This window comes from Corythoichthys intestinalis, chromosome 11 (genome assembly GCF_030265065.1).
Source record: "Corythoichthys intestinalis isolate RoL2023-P3 chromosome 11, ASM3026506v1, whole genome shotgun sequence".
Taxonomy (NCBI): domain Eukaryota; kingdom Metazoa; phylum Chordata; class Actinopteri; order Syngnathiformes; family Syngnathidae; genus Corythoichthys; species Corythoichthys intestinalis.
Window position 1 is genome coordinate 46411919 of NC_080405.1, and position 13538 is coordinate 46425456.

At 38.6% G+C, this 13538-nt stretch overlaps 1 protein-coding gene across 3 annotated transcripts in view; it reads right to left on the reverse strand.

Moving 5' to 3' along the window:
• Positions 1–13538, reverse strand: part of prom1a (prominin 1a) — a 135661-nt gene continuing 122123 nt past the window's right edge. For 2 of the 3 annotated variants that reach the window (XM_057849376.1, XM_057849375.1), the window contains 2 exons: positions 6181–6231; positions 1–4126 (listed from right to left, as the gene is read on the reverse strand). The gene's annotated coding sequence lies outside the window, so the exon portion shown is untranslated. Of the gene's footprint in view, positions 4127–6180; positions 6232–12566; positions 12658–13538 lie in introns of all 3 variants that reach the window. The other variant, XM_057849374.1, reaches the window with a different exon arrangement.

The window sequence follows — 13538 nt, forward strand, 5'->3', positions numbered from 1 at the left end:
TACAAGCTCAAATGAAACTTTATTCACAGTTTACATGTTGAAGCACTTAAGAAAAATCAAGCATTGTCACCTCTCTGAATCTTTTACATACAACTCTTCATAGACAGAGAGAATATACATATTTTTTTATTGCAAAAAACAAATCCTAAAAAAGAAAAAATAGCAGACTAGCGCAAAGGCCTTTTATAGTCATATCCCAGAACAAGTTATACTACTTTTGCACCTTGTTGCTATGCAGACTCTTTACATGTGGGGATACATTTCATTGAATCCAACTGTACTTGAAAAACTTCTAAATTAGGGCACTTTTAAGTCAAGGTACCTCAGTAGTATAAACAGATGCTTGTTGAGTAAAAATAGTCTTAAAATCTTAATAATGAGTTTAATGACATCTTTTTGATCATAGGCGCGAACTCAAGATGATTTTTGAAATTTAATTTCAAGTAGCCTAGCTTAGTTTGTTGGTCCAAGACTGGCAGTTTCAGATGCTAGCAAGTCACTAGCTTTTTGTTCTGTTTTTTTTTTCTCTCCCTCCATTCTTGTTTTGATACACCAAAATAACTTGCTGCATCATTGACAGATTGTCCTGTGTGTTTTTTGTTTTTACATGAACAGCAACTAGCTTATAAACACGAAAGCAATATGTTAACAGGACGCGTTAGCGATAGCGTTCAATGTACAAAAAGAAGAAAAACAGGAATACATTCGCTTGCTCTAGCTTGATATTTGATAAATGTATTCACATAGTTTATGGTATATTACAGAAAAAAATAGAATCAAATTAGTGGAAATTAACAGGAAAAACCTGAGATCTACAGTTTAAAAAAAAAAGGAATTTGGCTTGAGAACAATGTAACTTGAGAACGTAATGTATCACGGAGCTGTCAAGGATATTAATCCGCTTTTGATTGATTTGTGGGAGCTGATTGTTTTTCTGTGATTGTTTTCAATTTGTGTTATCATTCAAAAAAAGGTCCTGAGCTGAGGAGAGGTTGTGTTAATTTAGTAACTTATAAAGAAAACCATTTTTTCCCCCTTTAAATCTCAAGATGTTTGTTTTTTTTTCAACATATCGAATATTTCATTTTACAAATGAAAAGTCACTCTTTGGTTCAATTGGCTTCTAATTTTTGTTGTTGTTGTTGTTGCAAAATTTAAGGTAAACAGTAGTGTTGCACCGATACCTTCTTTTGGCTCTCGATACCAAATCCGACACCCAGCTGTGTGGTATCGTCCGATACCATACCGATGCCACGTTTTTTTTTTTTTTTTTGGGGGGGGGGGGGGGGGTTGAAAATATCTTTTAATACTAAATTACTGCATACTGACTTGAATACAAAGTAATTGCTGTTGTGGCTTGGTCAGATGCTGTATAACTCATTGTCTGCCATTGACGACGCTAGACGTCCAATCCAATTGAAGGTTCATTCGCTAACACCCTCCAGCTTCAAATGGACTGCATGTCTACTAGTGATAAACTCATGACTGAATGACTATCATCATCATCTTAGGAAGAGCGACTATTACTATTACAGTGGCTTGTGTCGCTTGCGGCCATCTTGGGTAGGGCGAGCAGAAGTTTGAAACTAGACCTTGAAGAGTACTTACTTTATTGCACAGCCTTGCCACGTTATTAGATGGGGCTTTGCAAAGGAAAGGCCCATATAGTAAAATTCCCTTATTATTATTATTATTTTTTGAATGGCGTTTCTTTGGCGCGCCGAACAGCCCAAATTGTTTGACTGACCGTCGCTGTTCAAATGTATAAATGACCAGAATTTTCGTCTGACGCAGGGAATTTTTTGAACGACCCACATAATCTTCTGTTCGCCCGTAAACATGGATTTTTTGAAAAAGGTAAAAAAAAAAAAAAAAAAAAAAGAATCCAAATTTATGTAACTTTGCAATTTTTGACCAGATCGCGTAATTAGCATAAAAATTCTAGGACAGTAAGGGGCATAAAATTTGTAAACAGAATTTGGCAAAAAATGTACGGTTCTCCTAAAATTTGCTGAAAACTGTCCCATTCATTTCTAATGGGATGCCATGGACAGCCATGTACGTCCAAATTTCCCATTCATTTTCAATGGGAGGAAAACCTACGTTCTTGTGATTTTTGACATTTTACTATGACAGCCCATTGACATTTTGTGACCTGATATCAACAGGAGGTGTCCCCGAAATGTCTCCAAATCAAAAGGAGGTGACCTGATATTGACAGGAAGTGTCCTCCAAATGTCCCCAAACTAACAGAAAGTGACCTGATATCAACAGGATGTGTCCTCCAAACGGATATCAACAAGACATGTCCCCCAAATTTCCCCAAATTAACAAAAAGTGACCTGATATCCAAAGGAAGTCTCCCTGAAATGTCCCCAAATTAACAAAAAGTGACCAGATATGAATAGGACGTGTCCCCCAAATGGATATCAACAAGACATGTCCCCCAAATGTCCCTAAATTAACAGGAAGTGACCTGATATGAACACTACCTGTCGCCGAAATGTCCCCAAATTAACAAAAAGTGACCCGATATTAACATGACGTGTCCCCCAAAAGTCCCTAAATTAACAGGAAGTGACCTGATATGAACAGGACCTGTCCCCGAAATGTCCCCAAATTAACAAAAAGTGACCAGATATTAACAGGACGTGTCCCCCAAATGAATATCAACAAGACATGTCCCCCAAATGTCCCTAAATTAACAGGAAGTGACCTGATATGAACAGGACCTGTTGCCGAAATGTCCCCAAATCAAAAGGAGGTGACATGATATCGACAGGAAGTGTCCCCGAAATGTCCCCAAATTAACAGGAAGTGACCTGATATCAACAAGACGTGTCCGCCAAATGGATATCAACAGGACATGTCACCCAAATGTCCCCAAATTAACAAGAAGTGACCTGATATCTCTACAGGAAGTGTCCCCGAAATGTCCCCTAATTAACAAGAAGTGACCAGATATTAACAAGGCGTGTCCCCCAAATGGATATCAACAAGACATGTCCTGCAAATGTCCCTAAAGTAACAGGAAGTGACCTGATATGAGCAGGACCTGTCCCCGAAATGTCCCCAAATCAACATTAAGTGACCTGATATCAACAGGACTTGTCCGCGAAATGTCCCCAAATCAACGGGAAGTGACCTGATATTCACAGGAAGTCTCCCCAAAATGTCCCCAAATCAACAGGAAGTGACCTGATAGATTTATATCTATCACAGCAAAACCTCATTGTGATTTCTCCAGAAATTCGGTTTCTAGTTTCTTAGTACTCCCCGATACCGAGGACATCATTTTAGTACTGTATCGTTACCCACACTGATACTAGTATCGGTGCAACACTGCTGAAGAACTAGAATTAAACTGATGCGCTTTTAAATGCTTACCAAGGAAATATAACCACCAAAGTTTAGGGAAATTATGTTTTTTTGGTCCACGTGTAGATCTCAAGTACTGTTACCAATGTGCAAAATTTGACTGTGGTTGGAATAAAACAGCCACCTTTGTCCTAAGCAACAAAAATCCCTCAAGAAACATTGGACAGACTCATTGTCCAATCCATTTGAAATTCAAATGGATTGGACGTCTACTTGTGATCGACCCATTGGTGGGAGGGTGCTTCTTGATCAGAGGGAGAGCAAATGTTATTTTTTAACTCATTGGCTGCCATTAACTACTTTTTTAAGTAGTTAAAAAGCAGTATATGCCAACGTCAAAGGCAACCAGTCTTTTCGCAACGAACCCGAAAAATATCCACACTTGTGACGTAACTTTGCGTATTATTGTAAACATTAAAAAGTCATGCTTGCTCAAGTTAGTCCCTTTTTTCACCTTGTTGATGCCATGCTGCAAACATAACAACATTTGGCATGTTCGGTCTTATTACCAACGTGTCGTTACCTTCGCGTGGCTACTTTGCCACTTGGTTGTCATAAGGAAAACATTGCAGTCCACTTCGGATGTTTGCTTTTTTTTTTACGTCCCGAAAAATGTAAACAGATACGCGGCGGCCCATTGATGTCCTGCAGGAATGATGAGAATGATGAAAAACTGACGAAAGGGCTGCGGAAAGTTCCTTGTCGTGACAGAAAAATCCTGTTTTTGAAGTTAGTTGACTTCAGTTTCCTATGGAGAAAAAAAAGGACAAAAGAAGAGAATTAAGTCACATTTTCACAGGAAGAGTTCCAATTTTGGAATGGAATTTTATTGTCATCATCATCGGTATCATTGACAATCATTGACAATTACAAAATGTGATATTATTTGCCCGAAGGAACCAAAGAAGAAGACAAAGGCGGACGGGATGAAGCATATGCTCATCAGTTTCCCGTCCCCCATACAACTAAAGACGAACATTCAGGCATGGAACATACATCAAAACTGTACAATAACACAATCAACAATCTGAGTTTAGTAGCTTAGCGTGCAGGCAAGCAGCTCAATTAAAAACAGGGCGTACAAGGTTATGGCTTAGTCATGTCCCTGACATTTTTGCATCTGTTTGCTGTGGAACATTTTGTTGTGGCTATGTGTGTGGCAAAAGTGATTATGTGTTATCACAGCTGGTGTGAGTAGCGGCAACAATTGGCGCACACAAAGGTCACTGTAACAGTGACCTTTGTGTGCAGTAATTTTAGGGAAGTCCCTGAGCTCTGAACTCATTGGCTGCCATTGACAGTGATAGACGTCTAATTCATGTTGACTGGGAGTTTTAGCCGGTCGGTTTAGCATTAGCATCAATGTTAGCGTAGCGAGCATTCGCTTAACTCATTTGCTCTATTTTTAATTGTTTCAGTGTCCCAAAAACGTATTTATACGTCTTTTACGTTTTTTTCCACAATAGACATCTCTAGGATCTGATGCAACTTTGCTCCAAAGCACAACACTCAAAATCAATTTTAAAGCAATAAAACTGGCCACTGGATGGCAATAGAGCATTTGATATCCTTTCATATCGTACCATGAAAGGAAATGAATGAAGAGAAATAGTCAGGAAACAGAAGTTGGAAGAAGTAAGAAACGTGAGAAAAATGTGGAGAATGTTGGAAAACACAAGGCACATGCCCCACAAAAATTCCCTAGGTGAATTCTGTTATGAGGTAGTGGTCACTAAAAAAGAAAGATTTAAAAAAAAAAATCTATCTTTACCGCCCACAATAGTGTCATCTCTCAGTTCAATAGCTTAGTTATGTGTAAATAAATTGTTACTATGTTATTTGTAGAAGGAAAACATTATTCAGATGTTTGGGATGTTACAAAAGCAAAAAATAGCTGTGTCAAAGTCAAAGTTATGTTTGAAATGTATGCTTTTACAAAAAGCTCAATGTCCCTGTTTTTTCATCAGAAATTGGAAAATTGCTCAAACTAAGCTATTTTCTAATGGCGATTTCTAAAGAATGGAACAAGATATGAACTAACTTTTTTTTTCTACTGAAAGAAGAGGTGGGTTCCATGTTTATATAGCAATAGAACAAGAAGTTTCTGTGGGCCTTGCAATATTAGTCAAAATCCAGTAAAACGGCCTTCAGCGAAGGGGGTTGCTCGGGTGAAACGGCGTTGTCCTTGTAGATGCTACAATATGTGCTCGTCTGTCTATATTAATTCGAAATTGTTGGAAACCTTTATTTATTTGGGGACTAAAACTTTTGAATTTTAAACACAAAAACATTTTGAGTGACTGTCAACTAAAACTAGACAAAATTTGTAGGAGATTAAGTCGAGTAAAACAACACAAATACTAACACATTTTAAAAATGACTAAAACATGACTAAGACTAATAAGTATTTTCGACCAAGACAAAAATTAAAAAGGGCTGGTAAAAACAACACTGGTTTGGACACCTCTGCAAACATCTGTGGTTATCATCCATTTAACACATCTATTTCCCCGTTTTTATTCAAGTGAAACCACCACTTTTGTCTAATTGCTGTACGAACTCGTGCTTCCCAACATGTCTCTTGAGGCAAAAAGCACATGCAATTTAAATGACTCTGTTATCATGGGGTGTAGACATAAATGGATTCTATTCGGGCTCCGTCGTGGAGCAAATTGCTTGTTAAATGGCCGCGTGAACAGCATGGCCTCTGTAGAGGTTTTATTAGCTACCATCGATCTAAACAAGTGAAACTTGTGTGAATCTATCGCGCCGATGAAAAAAATATACGACCCGAGAACTCACCGTGCACTTGTTTTTCCCCTTTTGTTTTAGTTCCAGTGGAGATCGTGGCAGCTGCGGAGATAAATGTGAAAAAAAATAAGACTTTTATCATGTCGCCTTTCAAAAAAGCATTAAACTTTGCTTATGAAGTCTGAAAGAGAACAATAGCCCAGGCTGTTAAGTGGAAAAAATGAAATGAAAAATTATTCCAACAGGGCTTGGTGAGGATTTAAAGCAGTGGTGTCAAATGTATGAACCGGGGGCTGGAAGTGGCCCAGTAGGGGGTCAAATTCGACCTGCGAGGTTGTTCTGCCTGACAGCCAGCTCATTCATACCAGTACATATTAAAAAGCACTAAGAAGGAATGCGCTTAGAACACATTTATACATTGATGAAATAAGTAATCACAGTTAGAAAAGATTATCCATTTAAAGTTGCTTGATTTAAATCGACCGAGTTTTATATGCGTTTTCATTTCCAATCATCGTTTTTAAAGGCCTTGGTGTCATGTTACAATGTACCAGCATATTGCATCACACTCATGCATCACAAGGACTGTGTACTCTTTAATATGTCGCAAAGAACAACTGAGAAAAGTATATAAGGCACAAACACACAGCATTCAGTGTCAGGTCATCAGCGATTCAGCGTATGTTTGCATGCCAACTAGCCATTACCGCTTGACCTGATTGTTTTATTTGCCTGTCAACATCAATAAAATCCTCTGTCTGCGATATGCAACTGGTTCCTCAGTCTCGTACATGACACTTGGCTTGTTTTATTTCCTTCCATCAGAGTTATTAATGTTTTTTTTAAAGTCACACAAGTAGCTATAGAAACCTGGACATTTTTAAATTGTCTCATAGACTCCACCATCAGTTGACGAGACAGCTCCCACACACATTGCGCCACGCCTTCCCGTAGGGGCTGACCCAGGAGGAACGTTAAGTTGGCTTTCACTGAAATAAACTCAAAGCTGCGCTGTAATGCGGATTTAGGTGGAAACAAGACAACGGTTTTACTGCATACAAGCTGGCAGGAGTGTCTCGAGTGATTTGGTCGAGGGTTCAAGGTAATTATTATATTAAATAGCACCATGCATGCACTTTGAAACTTTGTGGGAAAAAATCAATGGATAAAATAGTGTAACTTTGGCTTCAAATTTTAACGGAAAAATGAACGGTAACTGCCAATTTGTTGCTTTTAACCAAGACTCTAGACTGTTTTACTTTCACATCTATAGAAATTCTGCGATTTAAGCATTTATTTGCAAGAAACTTCGACTAAAAAATCTGTTTGGTGACGCTCGCCACGTTGGATTATACAATACCGTAACGTTTGCTTAAAATATGTTGAGGTAATTATCGAGGTTTGATTGATTAAATATTTGCTTGATTGATTGATTGAATATTTGCTTGTGCTCATATATACCATAAATAATACATATTGCCATATTTTTCTTATTGATATAACCAGTAAATGATTATTGCTTGCTATACTAGGTTGTAGTATAATGCTTAAGTGTTACAAAGAGTAAAAGAGGGTCGGAATGACAACTGCCTTGCTTCATGGCCGCATCATTGCATAACTAAACCTTCCGAGACATCTTCAGCACCTGGCGTCTGGACTTTAGTCTAGACCTTCGAGGACAATTTTCCATCCGAGGACATCTTCCATGGCCGCAGCGTTGCATAACTGAAATGTCAGGGTCATTTTGACCATTGTTTACAATTGTTTACATGAGCCCTTGCTTACATACGTGTACTCACTTAGTTCCACCTACATGCACACACATATCCAATAAAAATTACATGGGTGTCTCCAGCTTGCTACCCCCTCCCACAGGGCAGCACCCATTTTGTATTAGGACAAACCCCTAAATAAAAATACCAAGGAGGATTTTTCTTTAGATCAATTTTGGTGACTGGACAGCGAAATCTAGCATTCCTCTGGCTAGTCACTCTTTTGCTCTCCTTGGCCAAGAAAACTGAGTGTCTTCTCTCCTTAATTCTGGGTAATTTTACAAATGTCTACCTAAGGGTCTATTTTTGATATTTTTGAACTTGACTAAATATTTACGTAAAATGAACGATAACTGCCCGTTTTTTGCTTTTAACCAAGACTCTAGACCAGGGGTCATGAATTAAAAATTCTCTGGGTCCGAAATTAAAAAATTGCAAAAACTCGGGTCCGGAAATACTTTCAATGCTTGTTTTTTTTTTCAAAAAATACAAACGAATCTTTACGTGGCCATGATGATAATTACAACATTCAAAAATGTAAATAAAATATAAAAGGTGCATAAAACTAAAAAAAAGTTCTATAATTGAATCATTAAATAGCAACAAAAGAGCACGTTCAAGACTTTTTTTTTTTAATTGTGGATGCTGACAGGGGGCTTTGCTTTATTTTTTGACAGACCTCTTCTTTTTGCTTTCCATCAAGCAAAGTTTCAGCAACTGCACTCATACAATCTTTGACAATCGGTGCGTCACTGAAAGACTTTTTGTTTTGACCCAATATCCACGCTATTCTGAGGGAGCATTCATTTGCGCGTTGCTGTGCAGTGAATAAATGAACCATGAGCCTTGAGGTGCGATCATATTGAGCCCTTAATTCCACTATTTTTTGAGAACGGATGGCGGAGTTCATAGGGAAACTTTGCAAAAAAGCTGCGTGCTTTGTCCCATAGTGCCTTTTCAAATTGCTGCATTTTACAAGCGCTACCGTCTCTGAACAGATGAGGCATAGTGGTCTTGTGCTGCCGCCAGGTAAAATGAACAAAAATGTGTTGGTCCACTCCTCCTTAAACACTCTTTTTTTCTGCATCAATCTTGTGTAGTTTTGAGCACACCATTTGCTGTACCTTTTCGCCTCTTCCTCCAACTTCATTCGGCTCAGTTTTTGGCTGTCACTCCGCGGAGTCAGGAAAGCGAGTGTGAGACATGCTGTTCTAAAAATAACTTTCAAATGCTTCACTCCCATTGGCTGGCTCACGCGCGTCACCGCTAAGGTTTTTGTTTGTTGCCCACCTCCACTCTGCAAACCCGCAGAAAAAAATGATTTTTGTTGTTGCAACGTGTATTTGTCCGGACGGCATGAGATCCGGTCCAGACGGCTTGGGGGTCCGGAACCAGACCGAGGTCCGCGGTTCCGTGACCTCTGCTCTAGACTGTTTTAGGATCATATCTGTAGAAATTCCGTGATTTAATCATTTATTTACAAGAATTTTCAACCGAAAACGCTCTTTGTTTCGTGACCCCCGCCATGTTAGATTACACAATACCGTAACTTTTGCTTGAAATATTTACATAAAATGAACGATAACTGCCCATTTTTTGCTTTTAACCAAGAAGAAATCTAGACTGTTTTACATTCATATATAAAGAAATTCCGCAATTTAAGCATTTATTTACAATAATTTTCTACTTAAAATGCTCTTTTTTTGTGATGGCCGCCATGTTGGATTTTGTATCTCTACACATGACACTTAAGTTGGTATTTCTGGCAAAAGCTTAAGAAAATATAGGTGATTATCTCTGGATTTGGTCATTTTTGTGCATCTAACATAAAATCTGAGAATTTTATAGCCATTTTAAGTTTTGTTATACTTACTGTTTAGAAAAAAATAATCAGGATTTTATTCTTGAACGACTTTGAATATTTAGATGCCGCTGCTCATTTTGACTCATATATGCCTGAGGGAGGGGCCCGTTTTGGTTTTAGGTCGCTAGTGGATTTGGAAATATTTGAATTTTCAGTTTCTTAAAATAGGCCACCTACGGATCGGCCCCGAGCCCCGTCAACTAATAGTGAAGCCTATGATTGTCTCCAAAGCAGAGAGAAGAAAAATATGAGACTTGAGCAGAGAAAGCATGAATGCTTGGAGGCAAGATAGACGACAACTTGATCTCTGGAAACTAGTAATAGGAACTGGAAGCCAAAGTGGAGAATGCTAAGCTACTACAGCTACGCTAACGAGACAGTCGGAAGCTGGACTATTACCCAAAACTGTGAGTGAACTTATATGCTACGAAAATTGAAAAAATGCTGACTAAGTGGTAGTTGCTGAGCTGAAGTAACGTTGTAGTTTGCTAATTATTAATCTAAAGGTATCTCACGTTAGCATTAGCACTGCGTGACTATGCAACGTTGCGGGCCGTGAAGATGGTTTTGTCAGAATGTAAGGCAGCTATTCAATTATTTTCTGTTCTGTATAGCTACTTGGCGAACGGCACACATTTTCTTCCAATAATGCGACCAACAGTCATGTGAAAAAACTAGGACACCCTATGGAATCCTGTGTGTTTTCTAACCTATTCGGTCATATGGATATTCAACATCAATTTTAACAATCTTGAGAGATTCAAGTAATAGAACTAAAAAATTAGAACAAACAAAAAACTGATATTTTATAACTTTCTGTAAAATGTAATTTTAAAATGCAATTTTTGTTGAGGAATAATTAAGAACACCCCCACATTCATTCCCACTTAAAATGGCTTAAATCACACACAAGTGTATCACATCAGGTGCACATGATTAGAACATCATTACCCAGTGTTTTGAAGGAGGAGGCTTGCCTTATTTGAACCTCACATTTAGTTTGGTGTGCCCCTGACTGTTGAAGTGAGAGGAAACACCATGGTGAGATCAAAGGGGCTGTCTGAGGCCTTCAGAAAGATGATTGTAGATGCTTATGAGTCTGGTAAGGGATTCCAAAAGATCTCAAAAGAAAATCAGCCATTCCACTGTCTTGAAAATAGTCTACAAGTGGAGGACATTCAAAACAACTACCAACATGCCCAGGTCTGGCCATCCAATCACTTTCACCCCGAAAGCAGACCACAGGATGCTAAAAGAAGTCTCCAAAAAACCTAAAATGTCATCACGGGAACTACAGTAGGTTCTTGCTACTTTTGATATGAAAATGCATGCCTCTACAATCAGAAAGAGATTTTACAAGTTGAATCTTAATGGGAGGTGTGCAAGGAGGAAACGTGTTCTCCAAGAAATAATGAAGGTTTGCCAGAGTGAATGTAGACAAAGACCAGGATTTCTGGAATAATGTTCTTTGGAAAGATGAATCTAAAATTGAATTATTTAGACACCAGAACAGAGGACATGTTTGGCGTAAACCCAATACAGCATTCCAGGAAAAGAACCACATGCCAAACGTGAAGCATGGAAGTGGAAGTGTCATGGTTTGGGGGTGCTTTGCTGCAGCAGGACCTGGCCAGCTCACCATCATAAAATCCAGAATGAATTATATTGTGTATCAGAGGGTGCTTGAGGAACATGTGAGATCATCTGTGAAAAAAATAAAGCTGAAGCTGGACCCTGTAACATGACAATGACCCAAAACATACCAGTAAATACACCAAGGACTGGCTGAAAACGAAGAAATGGAGAGTCCTGGAATGGTCGAGTCAAAGCCCAAATCTTAATCCCATTGAGATGCTGCTGGGTGACTTGAAACAGGCTTTACATGCAAGAAACCTCTCAAACATCTGACAGCTGACAGTACTCTGCGTTGAGGAGTGGGGCAAACTTTCTTCAGACCGATGTCAAAGACTGGTAGATGGCTACAAAAAATGTCTCACTGAAGTGATTTCAGCCAAAGGGGGGTAACACTAGCTATTAGGTGGTAGGGAGTCTTAACTTTTTCCTCAGTTAGAAAATGTATTTTTGTTGATACATTTGGTTTAAAGAGTAAAACAATGTTAATTGTTGTTTACCTGCAATTAAAACACTTTCTTTTCCAGAGATAAAGAACAAGCTCAGACATTGATATGTGAACATGTCTTAATAAAGAGCTGAATATTTCATGGGGTGTCCTAATTTTTTAACATGACTGTATATGAGTTGCTGTCATGAGGAATTTTTGACAGGAATAACTTTAAACTCCTTAACGACGTATAGCCTAAATTTTTTTTACAGTACAACCTATCATGACATAGATGCAGGTGCCACTACAATTTTTTTTCCCTAATAGCTTCACGTGACATCTGCAGGTGAATCCCTTCCAACACTTGCAGTTTTGCAAGGGTTGCGTTGGTCTTAGTCGTGCTTCTCCACTGCATTCTACAAAATCAATAAATCAAACAAAAACACATTTGGCGATCGTTTGGCTGCGCATCGCCTCGTTTATCTTTATGACGGGAAACGACATCGAGAAATAAACGGGAGAGCACTGAGGCATACGCATCATTGGTTGTGTGCTTGTGTGTAATTCACTTTGAAATTTCCGTATTGGACGTGTAAAATAGCCTCTCTGGCTCAGTGGAAACAAACGACGTGTCATCGGCTATTACATTCAGTTACACGAAATGAGCTTCATGCAAAATAAAACAGACCAAAGAAGAAAATGTCTTCATGCGGTAATAGCACATAATTATGATTCTCACCATGATGCCACTCTCGAAGAAGCTAAGAGAAGCTTGAATAAAGAGTTGTGTTAGTTGAAGGGAAAGAGGAATGTGAATGGATGGCAGGAGGCTTAAATAGAAAAATATGCGGGAGGAAAAAAAAGGAATGTTTGAAGAATTGTCAGTTTTTAAATCCTCATCATCATTCATTCTTTTTTTAAACATCCAATATTATGGTTTTTCACCCTATTTAATCTAAATATTAGGCGTGTGACAAAATATCCAGATAGTGATATATCGTGATACTTTGTACCCCAAAAGGTTATCGATATGCTCCTGCCAAGAATTGTGATAACGTTTTAAAAATGTGTCAATGTCGGAAAAAATAAAAAGGAACCAACAAGTTGCTACCAAAACCTTCCACCATAATAGTGTCTCAGTTAACTCTAAGGCTGCATTGACAGTTCTCGACGCCAAATCCATTTAGACTAGGAACGTTCGTTCATTGGAAACCAGAGCATTTAGTCATTCTGTCCGATTTTCAGGGCATTTACAGGTCCCTTGCGGTTCATTTTAGGGCATTTACAGGTCATTTCCTGTTGAGTTTGAGTCACTGCCTATTCATTTGGGTGATTCCCAGGTCACTTCCTGTTCTTTAACTCAAAATAAACAGGAAGTGACCCCGAAAATCATAAGGAAGTAACTGAATATCAACAGGTAAATGAACTTAAATGACCCAAAATTACCTCATTGCCTGGCAATGGCTGCCAATGACTGCCATAGACGTTCAATCCGTTTGAAATGGGAGGGATGGCAGCGAATGAACGAACGTTCATTCGCTGCAACCCTCCCAGTTCAAATGGATTGGACGTCTACTAGTGATGTAGTCATTCCAATTCAGAGCTGAAGCTTGTTTTTCTCATTATTAGTTGTTTGTAGAATATCCTAGAATGATTTCCTGACCAGCGTATCGCTAATTATTCTTTCGCCATATCGTTATCGTGAGCTTTG